Source organism: Phasianus colchicus, chromosome 2 (genome assembly GCF_987193195.1).
Source record: "Phasianus colchicus chromosome 2, bPhaCol1.hap1.1, whole genome shotgun sequence".
Lineage (NCBI taxonomy): Eukaryota > Metazoa > Chordata > Aves > Galliformes > Phasianidae > Phasianus > Phasianus colchicus.
In genome coordinates, this window is record NC_143437.1 from 30826326 (window position 1) to 30848934 (window position 22609).

A 22609-nucleotide genomic window follows, 5' to 3' on the forward strand; every position below is an offset into this window, starting at 1 on the left:
CAGCGTAACTGTTCTGTAGGAGCAAGCTGCAAAGTATAGTGTGAGAGAGAAAGAGAGAGAGAAAAAAATAGTGTAAATCCAGGAAGGACCAATTATTACAGTTTGAAACTGCTTTTCTACCAGCTCCCAGAAACAGTCAGACTGGCAAACAAGCAGAGGCCTCCAGGAACAGCTGTCCCCATGGATCCCTGCATGTTTCTACCACGGTGGTGCTCAGAACAAACACGCTAAAGGCCTCACTGTTTCTCATCACACAGTTCCTCAGGCTCAGGCAGGACTGTCCCACTTCCTACTCAATACTCAGCAACTAAACTACCTGCCATCTCATCTTCACCTACCTGGAAGAGATACCAGGACTGGAAACCTACCCTCACAATCTCAGAATTTCCACTCAAATACCCACACTGCCTCCAGGCAACTTTCCCTCAAACAAGGACTTACAGATCCAAAATGACGACGTGTCCAAACATTTCTGACTGCTTGTCTCCGAATCAGCTTTCCCCTGTCAGCATCCAGCAGCATCTGGCCAACGGCTCCTGAAACACGAGAAAGGAAACTGTCAGTCACCTATTGACACAATACATGGAAACAGCCAGGCACGCGCAGAGCAACCCACAGCCAGGTGCCAGGGCAGGAGTCAGAAGCAAACTGCTGCACCATCAGGCTGCTATCTAATTACAGGAGCCTTAGTGCAAAAGAAGCTCCTTGTCTTCACTGCATCCCAGAAAGAGAAATTCTTTTAATCATCACACCATTGAGCAGGATGCTTGTGCAGAATAGGAACCAGCCTGCAAGAGGCGGCCTGACTAATATCAGGAATCCAGTTTCTGTCAGTCTGCCTTAACCAGCCCGCCACACCAGCCTAACTTTGTTCTGCAGACTTCGCTGTAACTAACTACACAATTAGGCCCCCTCTGCCTACAATATCCAAGTGTTCTTTGCATCTGAGGTGGCTCATCCACCACTCCATTTGGAGAGCAACAGATACACTCTGCAGATCGATGGACCTTGTGATTCTAAGTAGAAATGGACATAGGCAACATCTAGTAACAGAAGAAAGTGCTAATTCTGCTCTACACTCAAAGTATTCACAAGCCTCTCCAAAGAAGCTTGCTTACAAGTCCACATTCTGTTGTACCCAGGAAGAACTTAGCTTTAGCGTGAAGCTACAGCAGCAGGCAGCTCTTCAGCCCAAACGTTGCTATTCTAATTAGCACTGTAATACAAGAGGAAACTTAACCCCTTAGTCCCTTTTATCTGCCTTATCCATCTTTCCCAATAACACCCCATAGCATTTACAGTTCTCTTTCTAGCAGGCTATCATCTGCAGAAGCTCCAATTCTATTGTCTTCTGGGTCCTACCCACAGTAACTCCTGACTCATTTCTGAGCTCAATGACAGATATAGCTTCACTGGAACAGTTCACAGAGGCTACCAGACTTGGGCTCACACCCATCAGCAATAGTCATGTCTTCAAGGAAAACAGACATGAACAGATACAGGGTCAGAAGACTGCAGGGGAAACCTAACAATTTACTTTGCTGCTCCCAAAAGCTGATGATTCCTCCATCCCCTCACAAAGACAAAAAAACAAACCACCTCTTCACGGAGACAGGATGCAGTGACAGTGACTGACTGCAACTGCACACACATGCTTGGCTCTTGTTGTTTCTATCAGACAGCACTCCTCCATGTAAAATCCATTCACAGAGTAGCCACGTCCTCCGCATTGTTTAATAAAGATGGAATTTACCACACATCAGGAGCACTGAATGGTTTAGACTATTCTGTCCAGAATCCATAGAACTAATAGCTACTTGGCATTCTTGCAAAACCACACCACTACCCACTTGCATCACCTTCTCTCCCATAACAAAAAGAGGACATCTAAGATGTGTTCTTCATCACTACCTTCTCTCACATTGCTTTTTCTGATCCTATACAGCTGCCTGTTCACCATTGTTCAGGAACAGTAGTTTTCCATCCTTAATAGAAATATGGTGATACTGCTGCAGAGAATGTTCCTTATTTCAACATCATCTTCTTTTCAAAAGCAGCATTTCTTTGATCTTGCTCTTTAATCAGAAAGATAAGCTTGCACGACAGAGAAAATACCTTCCGTAACACAGTCATAGCCACATTTGTTTCTAAAGCAACACTACAGGAACATCCATTGGCTATCACCAAATCAGTACTCCAAAAAACTCCAATCGCATACTCGTGTAAAAGTATTTGCTGCTACTGCCCTATCTAATCACACAGCTAACCCAGAATTTTCACTCAGTTTAACCAGCCTACAGCTTAAATACCAGATTCTGGAGATTGGCAAGAATTAGGAGGCAACAATTTCTCCTTGATAGCCTCATGGGAAGCAACAGCAAAAGATCTGTCACTTGTCTTCCTGTGCTTATGGACAGAGCCAACCTCAGCCCCCATGAGTCTCAAGCCAGATTACACGAGGAGCTGCTGCAGTAAACCTGATCCAGACTACTAATCAGAGAGATGGGGGATGTAGAAACTGCACTGAGAGATCTTGTCGAGGACAGAAGAACAAGCTGTCTGAAGTTAAGAAGTAGCCCCTATAGACTGCTCATGCCAAGCACAATGGAAAAGGACTGCAAGGTTATTAAAGGATATTTTAACATTTAATGAGGTCCTTTCATGCAGAGAAGGAATTTCAATTAAAAATACGTTCAGATCCATTCCACTGCTGGTTACTTTGAGACTCCCAGGCTTTTAGTTTAAAATAAAAAAGATGACAGTTCCCAGCACAGAGATTTGCATCTCAGTTCTACTTGCATGTTAATGCTCACAATTCACATCTGAGTAACAGCATTAGAGTGTCTCTTGGATTAGAATTGAATTTCAGAAGGATTATTGCTCATTTCTGCTTTTTCCTATCAATTAACCTTAACTATTAAGCAGAAATCTCTGTTCCTTGCATGGGACCAAGTTCAAGAGATACCAAGAGAAAGGGATCAGGGTTGCTGTTAAAGAATAGGCCTGGCTAACACCTAGCATATTTCCAAAGGAAATGAAATCCATGGACTCTACAGTCTTGCTTAGTTCTTGCTGAATATAAATACCACCGAACAGGATATATCATGTGTCTGTCACGTACATGCACCCTGTGAAAGTCCCTCACAAGTTATCAGAATCACACTTCTCTTATGGTCCCTCTCCTTCCATGCACAATATAAAGATCCCCACCTCCCCAACTCAGCTGGGCTCCGTATCCTTAAGTATGGATTATTATCTAGTCACCATGCTAAGAACAGCTTAGCTTCCCTAACCCTTTTATAAAAGCCAGAACGGATCAGAAACACTAACATCTCTCACATGTAACTGGAATAGAACACAACAGCTGATTAACATCTGAACAGGAACAGGACAGGAAGTAAAAGACCCGAATACAATCCCCAGAAGGAATGTTAATGGAGAATAAAAATACCCAGGGGAGATTCTGACCAGGAAATGAATGCTAGCTTTCTAATCCATATAAGAACATAGAACCACCTTTAATGGCTACATATGAAATTGCACAAGAACTAGCTTGACAAAAGGTCACCTGCCAAGTTACCTTTAGCACTGACAGCTACAGAAGAGGCTACCAACAGCTTCTCATCCGAAAACACTGACAGACCAGAAGCCCGTTTAGTTTGCTCAGTGATTTCTTTAGTTTGATCACTTTAGTTTGCTTAGTGATCCTTTTGGTCCTCACAAGGTGGTTTAGGTTGCAAAATTCCAGTGCCTTGCTGTCTTTGCACCTTAGATTTTGTGTCTAACTCCATCATCTCATCTGTGTTCTTTTAAGATCTTCCATGGGAAGACTTCTGGAGCAGTATCTATTTCTTAGATATCTAAAGAGATGTAAACTAGGCCATTAGGAAACTACTAACTCAGCTTAGGAAAACTCTCAAAGCTCCTGAAAATAACCGTGTGGGTCCAGCTAGTAAAAGCAACTCTTTATGTCCTAACACTTATCTGGCAGAGCCTGGGATATCATGAAGGAAATTGAGGAGTCACAGCCTTACATTTTCCCTCTCAAACACAAGCTAGAGAATGGCTAAGGTGAGCAAACATCTGATGAGAGGGAGAGGGTGAACATGTCTCTAGAAAATAAATGTGTAGGAAAACCCCTTCCCAGACCCCCTTCCAGCTCCTGCACTGTGTAGGAGAGGAAGAAAATGAGAAAGTGTTACCTTCCAACAGTACATAATGAGAGAATATTAGATTTGATTGGGATGAACTAGGAAAAACTTAAGTTTTTCAGCCACTGAAAAGTAGCCTTTCAGCACCTGTAAGTATTCCCTAAATCCCATCCCAGCAATTAGTAACAACAGTCCTCATTTCAGCTCATCATTTTTTTAAGTTATGGGAAAGCTATAGCCTCCAACTTCTCAACTGCAAGGACTGCAAGTCACTGAGCTGTCCCTCTAGCAGAAAACATAACAATGGTAGAGAATGCACCATTACTGCAACCTACATGCTTGCCTAAATTTGCTCTCCAGAACATATCTTCCATCAACGAGCTGCAGTAATGCACAGATGGCTAACATACTGTGCAGTATCTACACAGACTGACAATGGAGCACAGTACATTATTTGCATAATTAACAGAGGACAGACGGGCAAGGTTGTTGCAGTGACCCAACCTAGAAAGCACCTGCAAGGTTGCAGAGACTTTAAGCTCAGCCCTGATGCTTTCAGGTGGCAGCAAAAGCAAATTTCAGAAAATGAAAAAGCTGTTTAGAGCAGCCAACTTTATTCTGAAATATTACCTGTACAATTGGGTTTGTAGAGCATTTGTTTAGTTGTCATTGAACCTTCAGCCACCAGGAGAAAACACAAAGTGTATCAACTAGGTTCATGCTTTCCAATATGAAAGTTAACTGGCATCTGCAGTGCTTAGAGAATGCACTTTTTCCTTCACCATGAGTTTTGTAGGAGCTAAAGTTGCCACTCACACTGGGGCACGTGCATACTGGGGTGAGACAGTGTCAGGGAAGCAGCATCAAATTTATTAGCAGGCCAAGGAACAACCTCAAGACAGTGTTCCAGAGGTCTCACACGTGTAACTAGCCAAGAAAGTCCCAGTCTATAAGGAGGAACAATCTACAATCGCATACTATGGCTAAGAATGACCACGCTGTACAATGGTTTGCAAAGATCAGTGCGCCCATCCTCCACCACCGTGCACCACAACAGGCCCTTTCATTCCATAATCACATGGCTGCAGCCAAACATGACATACTGTTCAGCAAGTAATAAAACGGATCAGCTTTTTCCCCAAGGTCTTGTCTATGTATACACTACACTAAATTAAATTGAATTAGAAAATAATGTAAAATGGTATAACCCTCCTGGGTAAATGTTTTTAATTCAGTTTGAGAGCACTCTGTGTTGAATCAACTTAAGTTAAATAGATAGATACAAGACAAACTAAATTAAGGATGCCTATACAAGAATGCTGCGCTAATATAATCACAACTGTTTCTAATCTGATTAAGTTAAGTCAGCACAACTTCCCTGCACAGACATAATCCTTAACAATATTGAAGTTAACCCTTTTTGTCCTTTCCTGCTTCTAAAGAAGGTTTTGTGTTTGCTTGTTTGCTTTTCCTTAAGAACAAAGAGTGGCATCTCTTAGAATCAATATAAGCTAACCACATCACACATTAAAGTATTGCAGTTACTGACATTGATATGACTAGAAGGTTTTTACCACTCCATTGCCAACCAAATATCATCATATTGCTGAGACTTGCATGGCGTGACATTTTCTCCATTCTCCCTGAGCAAGAGAGGAAGTATGATAACAAGAACTTGAGCTGTACCCTGCTCTCCATGCACCCACGCAACTTTTGTCCCAGCTGATGTCCAACACACCTGGACCCGTTTGGACACAGAGAAGGGAATGTTCTCCCCACTCCCATTCCTAAAGGAATGGCTCACCAACAGCTTACCTGAGCAACTGGAGCGTGGAGTTTAAGCATGTTAGCTAAGTGCCCTCAGGCATGGCCTTACTTCTGCCCTCTCCACCAAAGCAGGAGGTACTGTTGCTAACAGCGCGGTAATCACAGACACAAAACAAGTTTGAAGTCACAGGCGTGATGTGCTGACAATTCACACTCTAAAATCGCCTCTTATCTCCCCAGTTCCCACAGCATCTCCCCTTGAAACAAGTTAGTCAAAATTAATTTCTAGCAATTTCGAACTACCAGTCTTTTTTTTTTTCTTCCTCAATTAAAAACCATCTGAACTGTTTCTCCCCAAGTACCACGACAGTTTATCTTCATTCTTTTGGTGTACTCGTTTCCACTTCTACTTGCTTCTCTCCCCTGTGGTCTCCGAGCTCATTCTATCCTTCCTCACACCCACTGCAGCAGTTCTGTTTCACCACTGCCTTCCCTTGCCACCTCTGAGCTATCCTGTAGAGCTCGCTTCTTCTCCAATGCAACAAGCTTTCCCTGTTAGCACAGAACAACAGAGAAAATATTCTAAGCCCCTTGCAGGGAACTGTTTCCCTCATCAGCCACCAAAATAATTGTGCCACCACTCTCAGGAACAGAGTGAGCTGTCACTTCTGCTCAGTACCAGAAGCAGCACCAAAATCAGAACTGTAAGGCCACTTCATTTGTTATTTTTTGAAAAGAGCTATTTTGAACCCTGAACACATGGCAACACAGGCTGTAGGTACATATGACAGTTCAGTTGCTAAGGGAACCACACTTCCACACTTTTGATTTTACGAGATATAAATTCCAACCCTCAGAGGGCTGCAGGTACATTTGCACAATAAACTACTTGGAGATGAATTTCAGATTCACACCGGTAGCTTCCAGCAGCTATGAGGTCCCGTGGCTCCAATACCAAAACCAAGATTCATGCTCACCATACTTGCATGCATTGAGAAAAGACAATAGAAATTTCCATTAATAAGTAAAGAAACTGAAGCGGTGGGAGAGAAAAGAGCCTTGCACACTGCATTTGCATGAAATTCCATACAAATTTTGTTTGGAGAACAGCCTCAGCTGTCATAAAAAAAGGAAATGTAGGAAAATTCAGCAAGACAAAGCCCTATTTCTTGCACCTAAACCAGAAGTGATCTGGGCTAGAAAGAAGGAAAGCCTGCACGTGCTAAACACCTTCCTGACAGCAGTGAGTTGAATTACAAATAAAGCAGCAATCCTGATTGAGTAGTGGGAGAACAATATTTGTACTATTCTCAATTTTCTCTGCTGCTAGGATTTAATCCTAGCAAGAATCACTTTGGTTTAATTAGCTTTTGCCTAGCAGATGGTCAGATGTGAGAGGCAGAGAATGGTACAGGCTTAACTGTTGTGTGATCATGCAGCTGCATCTGTAGTCAAACAGTTAAGCATGGCCAGGAGTCCAGCTGTAGTTTGCACAACACAGTCCACCTTTGCCACTAGCCAAATGTCAGCTCCCTCTTTCTCCAGAATATGTGTCAGGAGCAGAGGTACTATTCAAAGGCAGGCAAACACTTAACATGCAATCTCACCACCATCCCCCTTTCTCAGGGAAAACCTTTAAACCTTAGTCAACTGAAAGTCCCTCTTTCTTCAGTGACACAGAAGCACATTCAGATGCATTGCCATGGAAACTTGAGCCATCCTTTGTGCTATTTATCACAGAAAATCTAGCACAAATATTTTATGATCTCCGCAGCACTGAATATAGGCAGCAGACAGCACAATGAAGTAAAATTACAGACTCCAGCACTATGTGAGGACACCAGTAGGTCATTCTTCACTCCACCAGCCTGGGCCTTACTTTACCTGCAATAAGCATTAGGTCTTTATGAGCTAGCAGTGAAAAGCAGCGTAACATTGGGAGGAACAGAAGAGGTAGTGGGGCAATAAAATTACCTAACCACAGCAAGAAAAGAGGAAGCAGTTCACAGCAGGCTCCTATCCCACCACTTTCCTTCTCCAGAAGTTAGGAGTGATGGTGCTGCCAACACCTTCACAAAACACATATCCTGTCAGACAGGGATGTCTCCCAGCTCACCCAAGTCACAGCTCTAGAAACTGCAGCAAGGACTCCCCATGGATTTCCACTTAGCCTATGCAGCCAGGAGTGATTCGGAGTGTTGGAGCATTGCACCTACAACACGCTGGCAGCATAGTCTCAACAGGCCACAGTGCACGAATAAGGAAAGGAGGCTGCTTTCAAAAACATGCTTTGGGCCTAGCAGATAGAGAGCTTGAGCCAAGGGCAGGAACAGGCACAAAACTTGTCTCAGCTCTGTAAACAACGGAGCAGCACGGTTCCTGAAGCAGAACGTAAGCCTGGAGCATCTTCTCTTTTTTGTGGTGTGGTCCCATAGTTAATCTGCCTCAGTTTGCCTCATCTGTTTTAGTTTTTTTTTTTATTTGTTTTGAATGAATTTCTTAGCCTTCAGCACCACTGAACTGCTGAAAGATTGTATGCTGAAAGTTCAGTCACAGAAATACAACATGGTTTAATCCAGTTTAGGAAAGCAAATAGATCCACCCACTCATCTTTCACTGGTGACCTGTATGAGGCATGCATCTCTGGCTATGCCCCTTCTCCCATTCACCTGGGTTCCAGCTAGTCCTCATACCAACAGGATCCTAACAGCGGCAGCTAGGACCCATACCTCCACCCTTCACCCCACAGATGGCACAAGAGGAGCCTGCTCTGATCAGCCTTCCATGCATGCTGTGATAAACCCCCAAGCTCAACTTTCCTCCCTTGGGAGGACCACCACAGACATCCAACCCCAGACCAAGTAGCTTCTTCGACTCTTCTCTCAGACATGACTCCTCCTCAGGGCACAGTTAGCACTCTCATCAACTGGCTCCTTCAACACTGGCGTTAGCAATAATGACAAACGTGGCTCTTCAGCAGGAGGTAATCACGAGCATGAATCCTCCCAAGGGGCAATTGCAGCCAAGGCCAAGCACTTAGGTTTTACCACAAGATCAGCTTGTCCAGACTAGCACTGCATCCCATGCCTGACATTTCTCCTGTAAAACCGAAGTACCTGGTCTATACCACTCTTATCCCCTGGGATTGCATAAGTTCATTCTTATTATCATTATGGAAAAAAAAAAAAACACCTCCTTTTTAGCAGCAAAGAAAAGCTCTTCACCTCCACAGGTCTCCCCTCTACAGCCTCCCCCCATCAGTAAGCTTTGTACAGCTCTTTAGAGAGCAAGTTGGGAATAAGAAACAGCCAAACTGCAAGCAAAGACACCTCTGGTCATCTACGCTCTAACGGGCTCTGAGTAAAGAGGACAGTTGGTCCCAGATGTCCTAAAGAAAGCAAGCTGTCATGCTCCACACACCTTTTTTTTTTTTTTTTTGGTCAGATAGCAGACAAAACCACTCAAAAGGCTAGCAGGTCACCACTCATCTAGGGGCGAGGACAAATGCCAGTGTATTTCCAGGCAGATGTTGCAAAGGGAAGGTGTTTGTACAGCGCCAACAGCAAGCTGTCGGCTCATGTTTTCAGCTTCATGCAGCTACAAGAGCTGGGCTCTAGAGTCTGTGACTCTGGACTATGGAATGTCTCGAATGCAGAAGCATCACATCTGCTGTTGGCTCAAGGTGCTCCAGGATCAGAACAATTCCCTTTATTTCACAGTCTAACCACAGCTCTGCTTTCTGCTCTCTGTCCCACCAGGGGGAGATGTAGCTACTTGGTGAAAGTTAATACTCCAGCCAGGGGAGCACACCTTCCTGGAAGAGGGGTGTTTGGGACTGGACATCCAAGCACAGAGATCTGGATTCATACAAGTTCCCGAAGGCCAGCAGTAAAGTTAAACCAACTTTCTCTCCACAACATATTAAAACTCACTGACAGGCAAGTAAAAGCCTTACTTCTTTCCTGGCAATCAGAAAGTAGCAGCAGAAGGAATATTTAATCCTAAAACCTTCATTTTTGCAGCTGCGGCCCACGTTGCATGACAAAGCTGGAACACAAATGATTATACACAATTAAATGTTCAATCAGTAACTTTCCACATAATCCAGTTTTAGCTTATTTATATTTTGTTACACTTCATGTTGCCACAGGATACATTGTTGAGTTTGGCACCACAGAATAGAGAAGGGAAAACAGTTTCAGGCAATACACTTTCTCCCCAACACCTGAGTCCTCGAAGTCAGGTAGAGTCAGTCAGTGGCAACTGGTATGAAATCAAACACTTAGGGAAGAAAAAATAAAATCAGGGAGAAGAGAGCCCAATGCAAATAATTTCCAATCCTGTCACAGACATATACCTTTTGCAACAAGGTATATGACTGTCCCTAATCACCTATCATTGAGTTCCTGCTTTGAAAAGTGATACATCCTCCTCACAAAAAAGCAGCATGGACCAGCCTACAGCAACTGACCCAGGGACTATAGCCATGGCCCAAACCCAAAAACTATGCTATAAAGCCAGAGCACTTTCAAATGTCCATTCTCTCATGCCTGTTACTGTCTAAGGATGGCAGCAGGGAGGTCTTCTTCAGAAGACAAATTCTAATACGGAAGCAATTGGCTGGTCAGAGAACCTAAGATTCCCAGAAATTATCAGAAGGGGGACCACAAGTTTCTAAGATAAAAGCAAATTGGTTAATGAACTGAACTGCCCAACATCCCAGAGTTTACTCAGGACAGACAATGCTCCACTTTTCTTCCCACAAACCTTGTTTACAAGGCACCCATCCCCACACTGACACCAACGGAGAGACTATTTTTTCCCTGAGCCAGACAAACAAAAGACTTATGTACATGGAACTAGGGTGGCCTGTAAGACAGGGACATGCAAGATCTTAGTGCCTGTTTCTCTTAGACATCCGGCAAGGACCAGAAAATAATGCATCTGCTTCTTGATCTGCAGTTCTTCACCAAGCTTCCAGTGCTCTTCCCCTGAAGTACTAGTCAGAAGAGGTTTGTCCAGAAGCTGGGACAGTTTAGTGATAACTTATTTGTGTGGGAACACTACTACACTGACTGGGGGAAGTGTTCCTACCTGGCTTAAATCCTGGGGCCATTCCGTCTCCAGGAAGACATCTCATGCACAGTTTGTACTAAGCAGTTAGATGGCACGAGCCACTCAATCGTTGCTGACTGCCAAGAGCATACAGGCTGCAGGGGGACAAGCCAACCTTAATTGGCCTTAGCGGTGTAAATTAAACCCCACAACACACCCAAGCAAACAGTTTCTTTGGAGAAGCAAGTATGAGTTATTTTGCTGCAGCTATAAAGGAAACATTGCTGCTAGGACATGCCCCTGGAGTGACTGTGCTGCTCAGCTCTCCCGCTGCATTCCTGGGGTTGTTTAGCAAGGACTCAGCTCCAGCCTCTCCACAAGCAAGAAGTCTGAACCCTGAATGCCATCTGCAAACACAGCCAGACTCCACCTCCTGCATGCCTGCAGGCCACCAGGTGTGGCCAGGAATGGCACAAGCTACACACCAAACACACCTTTGATGTGGAGCTGAAAGCATGTAGCCAGGGGGCATGAACAGCACGCCGCGCCGTGCTGACTCCCAGTGCAGGAATGCGGCTGCAACCACAGGCCAAGGAAGGCAAACACATTGCATTCCTCACCAGGCAGGGAAGGAAAACAAGCAGCAAGCCCACACACCCGCCAGGCTGACACCCGCCACGCTCCCCACGCACGCCAGCCCTGCTACTGCCAGGGTCCCAACAACAGCTTCAAACTCTTCCACTGGGCCTTCTCAATCTCTCCAGGTGTCTTGAAGCCACGGGCAAGAGACACAGCATAAGGCAAGAGAAGGACCCACTGGGCACACATACTGCAGGGAGAGGACCCACCATCACAGCCAGGAAGCAATTGCATTCCAGAGCAGGAACAGAGTGCTGCGCAGTAGCCTGGGAAGGGAATTTCCCTGCCTTTTCCTATGAGGCAAAAGGAGAATGCAACACTAAGCCCTGCTGATTTGAGGGGCAGAGCTGAAAGGAGGTTGACTTTGGACCCCTTCAAGCACTCCAGACGCCCAAACTTTTATCCTTCCCCAGGAAACCACCCCATCTGAAGTCAAGCAGCTTTTCTCCTGGATATGATCACTTCTGCATCCTATCTGTACTGTACTCACTGCCCAGAAACAGATCTGATTGTAACTGCACATTATCTTGCTCTCCAACAGCACTGACACGTTACTTAAACACGAGAAGAAAGACTGTGTACAAAAATTCAATGCATAGGGAACCTCTTATGTTAGTGGCCCCATGCTTTCATCAGAAAAAAAAAAATACCACTTTTTCAGAGGCAGTGCCTGAAAGTCTAAAAAGCTTTCTGAAGAATTCAGTTACTAAAGGGTTCTAAACTTCAGCAAAGCACAGGAATGCCAGAAAGGAGCAGGATTTCATAAGGAAAGAATGACAGAAACTATACAACACAAGCTGGAACAGCAGAACAGAAATTCCCCTCTACTTTCCAGGAAGTGAAGAGCACACACATGGGAGGGAGTCCTGTGCTGTCACTGCACAAAACAACACCAGTGAGCTCCAAGAGCAAACAATAAAGGCTTAAAATACTATCATCTCTGAGGAACCTGGAAGGAGAAAAGTCAGCATGGCCACAAGCTCCAGAGGCACACCAACGCATCTAGCAAGCTGCCAGAGCAGGAATGGTTTCTAAGGCTGTGGCCCTGCTGCTCCACACTCCATGCATGCACTTCAGAGCCTTCACTGAGGGGAATGGGCTGGTGTTAGGTAACCAGAACAGACCAGATGAGGTGCAACAGACTTTCCCATGCCCATTAAATTTCAATGCCTCAAACCATCTATTCCCTTCCAAGCCAGGAAGGTAGGCTGCTGCACTAGCAACAGCCTTTGGAAGAAAGAGGCATGAAAGGCTAGATTTACCAATAGATTTATATCCATGGATATAAATAGAAGCCTGGCAGGATGTACAAAAGCACCCAAACAGATTAGGTGTCTAAATCACTCTATGCTGGAGAAAGGGCTTCTCCAGTTCTAACCGCTCCATACCTCTCCAACCCCAACCACCACAAGAAAACCCAAAGCAGAGAGGACGGAAGCCCCTGCTGCTCCACAGGCTGCCAAGGGCCAGCCCCGTGCAATGCACTTCAATGTGACTGCACCCAAATGCCCACAAGTCTCAACAGCACAACCGGCCACGGCCTCAGCATTCACAGTGCTTCCATCTGCCCAGTTCCTGGAATAGGAGCTGCCTCCTCAGCCTCTCCTCTCCCCACCCCCACTACACCTCTATTTTTCATAGACTAAAAGCTGTTTTAAGATACAGCCCTCATCCTGCCACCAGTAGGCGGGTGAGTGGGGGAAAGGGGCCCTTTATAATTGTAGTGTTGCAATCTGCCAGCCCAGCCAGGCGGCCTGTTCCCGCCTGCACCGTATTAAATACCTTATAACTGATTACACCCCCATGGGGCATGATTAGCAGTCTTCAGAGAACAAAGTCTACTTTCATAAGAATAAGAACAGACACGTACTGCTAACCTACTGCACAGCTGGGCAGGTGAGGAAAGAGAAAAAAGAAGGGTGTGGGAAGGATAAGCTAACCGTATGGCTAACTCCATCCTTTCCTCCCCTCCCCTATTCCAGCATCTCTGAGTTGCTATTTCCACTGCCCTGAACCGTTCCCTTCAGACCTAACCCAGGAGATTCAGGTAACACAGGACAACAAACAACCTTCTGCCTTTGGAAGCTGGGCAAAGTCCTCATCTGGAGGGGGTAAGGCCTTGAGGCAAGCAGATTGAGCTTTGCTCTGAGTGATGGCAATTCCTTCACACCAGTTCCCAGGAAAAGAGAAAGGTGAATTCCAACAGCTGCATCAAAAACAGCAACGAGGAGGGAAAGCTTGCAAGACAATCAGGTACCCACGCCCCTCTCTAACAACATGTATATCTGGAAAGCCTGCATAAGCAAGAGCAAAGCACCTGATTCCATCTCTGGGTTAAGAGCTCTCCTGAAACACACAATTTCTTTTCTTGTGGGCAGTGAGGAGGCAGCAAAGAGGAGGAAAATCCTCTGTATCTGAGGTAGGTAATAGGGATCCCCAAACATACACAGTCCATATGCATTGCTGCAACAAAGAACCAGCTTGATGGAAACTTAGCCAATCTGACATGAAATGACCTACCGCCCATTAGCAGGTGCCTTCCACATCTCAAATGCCCACATAAACAGCCACAAACATATGTGGTACTATCTGGCCTCCATCTCAGCACGGCACAAAGAACCAAACTGACTGTACAGCCTTTCACCAAAATGCACTAGAAAAACAAAAAGGAGGAAACTCCTTGGCTCAGGCAAGCCTAGTATGAACCCCTCCAGCTGCTCTCCCCAAATCAGTGACAGAAGAGAGCAAAGCAGAGGCTCCAGGAGAATATTCTATTTCAGAGGGATGTCTGAGCAGCAGCCTCAACAAAACAGTAAGAACCTAACTGTTTTCATCTTGGAAACAAGTTCTCTGTTTTACCCAGAGCCTATTTTCTCTGCCCTGTGGATGCTTATGGTACAGCCTGGAAGCACTTGTGTTTCACCAGCGCAGCTAGAAGGAGGTGCCCCACTGACACATTCCACCCAGATTCTTACTCAACCCACCCAAGAGGGGATTTGTAGATGGAGACGCCAACCCAGCTAAAATAATCTACTTATATCTGCATTACTCAGCAGCTGGTCCACCAGGCAGCATGCAGGAGGTATCTGAACTCCACTGTCTAGCCTCATTAGTACAGCAGAATCTGAATATTCTCTTTATTATAAGAAAACTTGAAGGCACCAACTGGCTCTAGGCTCCAACATACCCAGCACTGATGTAACAGCATCAATATCTGTAGAGTTATGAAACAGATCATGCTTTCAGGGTTTGGAAAAATGGAAGGTTTCACCATAAACACAAGTTAGTCATTAAAAGTTCCTGGAGGTAATTTAAATTAGCACAGACAACACAATAGCCTGACTATGGGAGCTGAAATTGCAAAGCTGTAATAAATCCAAGTGGCCCAGTAAAACTTCTCCTAAAAGCTGCAAGTTAGTTGTGAAGCCCCAGATGGCTGCCCAGAATCAGATTCTGCTGCCAGGCGCTAACAAAGGGGAAATCACACTTCACACACACACACACACAACAAATCTCCACAGCCCTTCAACTCCTAAAAGACAAAAGTAGTCTACTCACATTTTGGATAAATAAGTTGTATTTATTGTGTGTGTTTTTGTATATATAAATATATAACTAAAATAAAACCCCCACAACTTACAATGATTTTTCAATCCCTCACCATGCTGGGCAACCACTAGTCAGGCACTTGTGCTCCCACTGGAGCACTGCAATACTGCACTGTCCCCCCTGCTGCTGTACCCCCAGCACTGACCCCCCCCCCTTCCCAGAGTAAATTGCCTCCTCTGCAGAGAAGCACTCCGGCTATTCCATTACTAGTATTCACCACCAGAGCAAGAGACCCTAATTTAGCCCCGCACGGGCCTTCTGCAAACTGCTAATCCCCCCTGCACAGCTGTTTTTTAAATGCATGGGAATGAGCAAACTGTAAACGATTTATGGCGCGTGGCAGGAAGACTCCTGGCTCCCTGCATAGGCGGGGTTTTGGGACAAGATCATGCTTGGACTAATGTTTATATTGCAAGTTGTCAGGCGGACAGTAAATCATCTCCAGAGTTGCACAGTAATACAGCTCTTCTCATCCAGCTGGAGCTTCCATGACACTGAATTCTGTTACAGCCATTCCAGATACACCTGGGAACCTATTACAAAGGCATAACCAAATCAAGAAAAAACAGATACACTTTAAAGTTGATTCTGAAGAAATTACACAGTCCAGAAAGGGTGATTTGCTCTCAGGAATCAGTCTGACCTGGTATGAGAAGTTTCCCCAGAATAACAATCCTTACTAACTAACTAGGAGAAAGTAGGCTGCCCGCCTATGCAAATGTTTATTGACAGAGTGAATTTGCCAGGAAAATCTGCAGATCAAATAGTTGAGAAAATTCTTCTCAATAAAAGTTTGCGTTTCCTAGGATTTACATAACTGTAGCACAAGCAATATTCAGACATCTAATTCTAGAAGTTCAAGAAGTATATTTTGCATGCTTTGATGCATAAGATGCTTTCTGCTCAGAAAAATGAAACCACTTCAAAAGTAGGATCTGAACTTGAAGTCCATTTTCAAGAAAGGTGACTTCTAACAACTCTAAATTAAACAACAATTCCACTGTTTCTATTGCTTTCTTTTCCCCCATTTGACAGGACTCTGCGCACCATACATTGGGTATGAATCGTATACAGTAAAATGGGAAGGGGAAGATGCCTTAAAGAAGGAAAAAACAAGAAATAAAACACAGAACAACAAAACAGTATAATTAATTGCAATCACTTTTTGCTCATGTGAGATTAATCAGATTCCAAGTCACCTCTTGAGAATATTTTAACCTTCCCACTGGGCAGCACCAGAGCCCTTGCTAATGAACAAGGAAGCTGTACGATGAAATCTCATTCAGGAGACAACAAAGCAAGGCATCTTTGGGAATTGCACAGAGCTTGTGAAGCAAGACATATCCAGGTCTGAATTCAGTTACCCTGAGTGGCATATGCTAAAATAATGGTCAAAAAACTTATTGCCACAATAATTACCTAATTATTGCCTTGGGAAAATAACTTATGTTCTCTCGATACAAATGCTACGAAGTAAAATTTGCCTAAGGCTTTTTATGAGCCTAAGTATGATTCCTCAATATGAGAGAAACTACCTCGTCTGCCGCTTTTCATTCTAGAACCATTTGCACACGGGTGTTACATTAATGCAACCAGACAACTGAGTCTTTAAGTACAAGAGTAAGAAAACCCACAGTTACGATTTCTACAACAGTGCCAAAGCCAGCTTTACCTCACGGACAAAATACAAATACAGAAGTCAGCCAAAGACACAACAATTGCCATAGACTCTCAGTTTTGAATTTGCTGACCCCTAAAAATCAGAAAGTTAAACTAGCTCTCTCTCACCACTAGCGGGAGGTACCTAAAAACCAGCCTCATCTCCACAGAAAACCTTATTTCCCAATCCTGACCCTTTTCACTTTTTAATCTTCATTCTCTCAGTGTCACACACCTTCTGTGAAAGTCAGCAACTCCTTACACCCGCCACGAAAGGGCTACGTTGTGCCCTAGAGCACAGTGCTGTTCCAGAGCAGCCCATAAGGAGGGTATCCACACACAGACCTTAGGGTTTGCATGACCTGCTCCTAGCTCTAAAAATCCCCCCCCCCCCCTCTGCAATTATCTCCAGGAGTTCCCCTTGCATTTAGGAAGATATTGCAAGCACCTCTTATACATACCATCTTACCACTACCACTTACCTTTGTTAGTCTATCCAGCAAATCAAATTGATGCCTACGTGACCAAGCAGTACTGCTGAGCCTCTGGATCCCAGCCAAATTGGACAAGAGCACAGAACACAAGCTGTGCCTTCCCAAACATCAGTAAGGTGAAGCTCAAGCCACAAGATACGGAATGTTACTTGAATAGCTTTAAAGTCCACCTCCTCAGCTGTCTTTGGGATTAAAGTCCATCATAAAACTGCAACGTGGAAAGGCCAAACTCCGCATGCTTTCCTTGCTTGGAAGCAAAGGCAAGAGACACAACTCACTATGCCTGACCATTGAAGAGTAAGGAAACAATACATACATGCCTTCATATTCACGAATAAGACAGTCTTCATCTATGGACTGTGCTAACTGTTCCAAGAGCCTCACTTAAAATCCTCCACCATCAGCTCTAATCATAGCAGCTGTAGTGCCTTTTTTTTTTCTTTTTTTTAAGATGTGGTTATCACAAAAGGAAAGGTTAGCAGGCAATCTAAATAGTAAGTGTGATTCAATCCCTCACCTCTGACACAAGCCAATACTAGGTGGTTTAGAAGACACCAAGAAGGTCTGGTGGACAATTACAGAATGCAATGCCCTTTTTTCTAACCTTTACCTGTTAGAGATTGAGTTATGTCTGAAAAAAACATGCCTTCTAAGACAAGCTCTTTAGCTAAAGCAAGTCTGAACACACTACCACTCATATAAGTACTTGATCTTTTCTGAGCTCTCAGCCTCAGTGCTATTATGTGGTAGTGAATTTGCACAGATTAGACATCATGTGAAAATACTTTAAAATCATTATTCAGTTTGATGCCTATCAGTTTTACTGAATTGCATTCACCTCAACTGAAGAACACATTCCAGCTTCTTCACCTCTGCAGAGCAGTCTTCCTCAGACTTGGCACCCAGCACTGCTGAAAAGTAGAGGAAAACTGAGCCCACCCAAGCGATGCCTATCCTGCATTCCAACCATTGCAATGCTGTTCTCACACTCCTACACGGCCTTCCACGCCATTTCCTTCCTAAGCACAGCTCCCAAGAGGACACTCTAGAGGATGGCTTATGTCATCCCAAACATGAGACAGCCTCCAAGCTTCTGCTCTCGGCCTTCTCTGCCCGAGCACATTTGCAATAAGACCTTACATGAACATCCTGGCAACAAAGAGAGCAATTTCCGAGTCTAGAACAATCAAGGGAAACAAACAAGAAAATATGAGTTTCAGTTGCAAACATTCATCTGGATAAGGCATTACCAGATGTGGAAAAAATGAAGCAGCTCCTGGGGAAAGAGGAAAGGGGATTTCAGAATGCTTACTTGTCTTAAAGAAGGCTAGGCCTGACTTCAGCGCAATTTCATCATGCTGCAGAACATGAAGGACAACAGATCACAAAAGGTCTACTTCATTTTAAAGTCATGGCTATGCATATTCTTTTTATAATTTTTTCCTTACTATGCTTTACTAAAACATTTAGCATCACAGTATTCAAGCATCTTAGAGATATTTATGGACTATTCCTAAAATGCTTAATAAGATGGGCACTAATTTTTACAATCAAAGAACAAAAAGCAAGAATCAGTAATTATGTGAACACACATAATCAATCTCTGGCAGAGAATAGGTATTCTACATCCCAGTTTAGCATTCTCACCACAGGCTCATCATTCCCCTCTAAGGTTTTGAAGTTTTAAAAAGTAAGATTCTTCCTATTTCAGTTACAGACCCAGTTGATCTACGCTTATAAAAATCCTTCAGGTACTGGAACTGGTAGGAGAGTGTGACAGACAATTTTACACCCAAAGGTATTAGCCCATTTGCACAGATTATTCATGCCATTCCTTTGCAGTCCTGTGTAAAATGGGCTTCAGGGAGGACCATATTTATCCAGTTACTAGTAACTTAAGAGGCACAACCTAACACAAATGCCAAAAGCATTCACTCTCCCCACAGTCAAGTGGATATCCTCCCAAACAAAACTTTCAAGTTAGGGGAGCTTCAGAACCTTAAATTTAATTGCAAAGAATCAATCAAATCCAACAGCCAAGGATGTCTGCTCAGCTCATTATGAAAATTCCCATTCCCGATAACACTGGTCAAAAGAGCGCAGTAGCATCGAAAAGGTATCAAGTACAATTCTCATTTCTTAGTGGAGGAATCCTGCGCTCAAGCAGTATCACAGTCAGACTCGTTGGAGGCTCCTTGACGCAGCATTTCTACCAGTAACATGAAAGGCAGAAGGTTATTAAGTACTGCTACATTAATCTTGTCACACTGTGCTGTAAAAACCGTTAACAAGGACACAAAGTGATTAATTCACAATGCCATAACCTCCAGATTTATTTATTGGGACTGTGCTGTAGAAGTGACGAACACATGGAAATCTCAAGAGTCTGGTTTGCAGCAGAATCTTCATAAAACAGACATTTCTAGCAGGTCAGGGAGGTCGCCTTTGGAAAAATCATCAGCTTCCAAAGCTCACAAACATTAAATCTACATTAAACTGCCAAAAAAAAAAAATACAGTCACAATTTACTGAAACTAGTTTATATCGCTATTACTTAAACAGTTAGATTTTTTTTTTTTTCCAACAAGCAACTTATATGCCACAACTGGCTTCCACAAATCTTTTCTCCAAGACATCTCTGGTACTCTTCACACCAACACACTGATCAGAAAACACCCACTGTCCAACTCAACTTTATTTGTCTTTCTGTGGGAAGAAAAGGGGCAAACCTGCAAAAGACTACTCCTCTTGTGAAGATATAACTTATTTCCTGCTTTCCCTAAATACTGTGCCACGTGGCTATGTGGACAGGGCAGATTTGGAGGCTGCAAAGCAAGTAACTTATCAGCAGCCAACAAACTACTTGGAATGCTGAAGAAGAATGCAAGGTCATCTTTGGTTCAAAAAGATGGTTTGAAGAGACAACAGGTCCTTGCATGCAACACTTCCCCTCCTGACCCAAGGCCCTGTTTCATATTAAGATGAAGATGGCCACGAGTTGCACTTCTGAACTCTGCTGCTCCTTCTGAAATGCAATTCCACAGTTTCAAGAGTACTGGGTGACTGGCAAGGTATTAAAAGCCAAAAGCTTCTGATACCACAGCTAGAGCCTTGAAGCTTCAATTTTGATTTACCATCCAGAAGCTGAAACATAGCACGTGTAAAGTACTGTTGGGATACACATATTTTCTGCAAAGATCCTACAAGAGGAAAAAAAAACCAACAAAAAAAAACCAAAACAAAAAAAAAGGAAAAAAAAAAAGGTGATCTGACAAGAGAAAGGGATGAAAAATTTACAGGACCAAGCAGGTAGGTATCAAATAGCTGCCCCTGTAACCAGACCTCAATGATGAGTTCAGAAGAGTACAAAGAGGCCAGCAGCACACCTGCACTATCCACCATGGGATAAAGTTAGTTAAAATACGGGTGGAAAGAAAAACGCAGCAGAAGAAATAACCTAACAGAACAGAGGGTCTCTAGAATTACTTAATTGTCACATCACAATTACTGCAAGGGCAACATCTCCAGAAAGGATTTCACTGTGACTAGTTCAGCAGACCTCTTGCCATTACACAGAGAACGTCACTATTTCAACACTGACAGAAGGGACTCTAGATATGTTCTTTTTTTTTTTTTTTTTTCTTTTACATAGCATGTAAAGGGCACTAGCCTACCTCTTCTACTGAACTTTCCTTCCCAGGGGCTCTTTTTGAATTTGTCAGGGTTACACCCATCTCATTTGCATACCTGACCTCTTCATTCAGGCAACATAAGTATAAAGTGATGCAAAGAACACCATAGGGAAGGACAGTTTTTCAGGTTATGTGGATCCATAGTCTCAAATAATTCAAGGAGAGGGACAAGAAGAGCATGGTTCAATTCAGCATCAGCTCATTCCTGGCTTTCTTACCTGCTATCTGATGCTTCAACAGAGATTCATTGCTTCTTCTTAAGTTGACACTTTCCCCATTTCTTTCTCTGAATCTGTAAAACACAAACAAACACTTCTGAAAAGCCTTCTCTGGCACAAAGTAACCGTATTTAATAGATGACTCCTTCCAGTGGACAGCCTCCACTTGGCATCGCACAGATCTAGGTCATCTGCAGCCTTTCCAGACCTGCACATCACTTGCGTGCCCCACTGCCTCCCAATGCAGTATCCTGCCCATTTAAAAATCCACCCACACTCAATCTTTCATTGCACGCTATACTGTGTGTTTAAGATCTGAGCCAGAAGCAGGTCACTATTGTTTGCTTAGATCTTTTCCTTAAAGTCTTCTCACGTTTCCAGGGGCTGCTCTCTAACTCCACCGTAGGGTTAGTTGTCTCTAACACCCCTTGTAGTGGAGAGGACACCCAGGCTGGGAGATAACTTCCCATCTGACCCCCAGGCTTGGCAGACGGTGAGCGCCGCTTCCTCCACCCCAGCTCTGACTGTGCCAGTTATGCTGTGACTCCTTAAAACATGCACACCGGCCCACACTGGTTCTGCCTCGCAGCACCTAGTCCAGCACCCCTGCACGGATCCTGCTCCTCACCCCCCCACACCCCGCGCCCACCCATCTCCCAGCCGCAGGAAGAGCCCCCAGAGCGGAAGCGGCGGCCTCCGGGACCCCCCCCCCCAGCCGCCCCGCCCGGGAAGGCCGGCGAGGCCCGCGGGCAGGGCCAGAGCTCGGTCCCCAGCCGGTCGCCGCTCCCGCTCCCCGTCCCCGTGGTCCCGTCCCGGTTCTGACCCGGTCGGGCTCGTTTCCACCCGGGATTCCCGTGACTTTGCGACCGGTTCGGCCCCGGTTCGACCTCGCCTCGGGCCCGCCCCAAACTTTGCCCCCGCTCGGCCCGGCCCCACGCTCTCACTTCAGGCCGCCATGTTGCCGCGGGGCACGCCGGGTAATCCGGCGGAATCCCCACGCCGCAGCGCGGTGCGTCATCGGGCAGCACGGGAGGGGCGGGGCCGAGCGTCCCCTCCGTCACCGCGGCAACGCGCCGCGCGGAAACCGGGCCGGCGGAGGAGAGGGGCGGCGGGCGGGGCGCTACCAGCGGGCGGGGGGCGACGGGAGATCCCAAGTGCTGGGGGGGGCAGTGGCGTAGGGTCATTGGCTGGCTTAGGCTGGGGGACCTTAAAGGTTATCTGGTTCCAACCCCTGCCGTGGGCAGGACTGCTGCCCACCAGCTCGGGTTGCCCAGGGCCCCATCCGACCTGGACTTGAGCGCCTCCAGGGATGGGGCACCACAGCT

General features: G+C 45.0%; 1 protein-coding gene across 3 annotated transcripts in view; it reads right to left on the reverse strand.

Annotated features, from left to right (window-relative positions):
- The window catches only part of TJAP1 (tight junction associated protein 1), a 37653-nt gene extending 15293 nt beyond the window's left edge, over positions 1-22360 (reverse strand). Inside the window, exons 1-3 of one of the 3 annotated variants that reach the window (XM_031593525.2) lie at positions 22229-22360; positions 21285-21358; positions 442-536 (exon numbers count right to left, since the gene is read on the reverse strand). The gene's annotated coding sequence lies outside the window, so the exon portion shown is untranslated. Of the gene's footprint in view, positions 1-441; positions 537-21284; positions 21359-22107 lie in introns of all 3 variants that reach the window. The other 2 variants (XM_090135237.1, XM_031593516.2) reach the window with 2 other exon arrangements.
- Between the last annotated feature and the right edge of the window lie 249 nt (positions 22361-22609).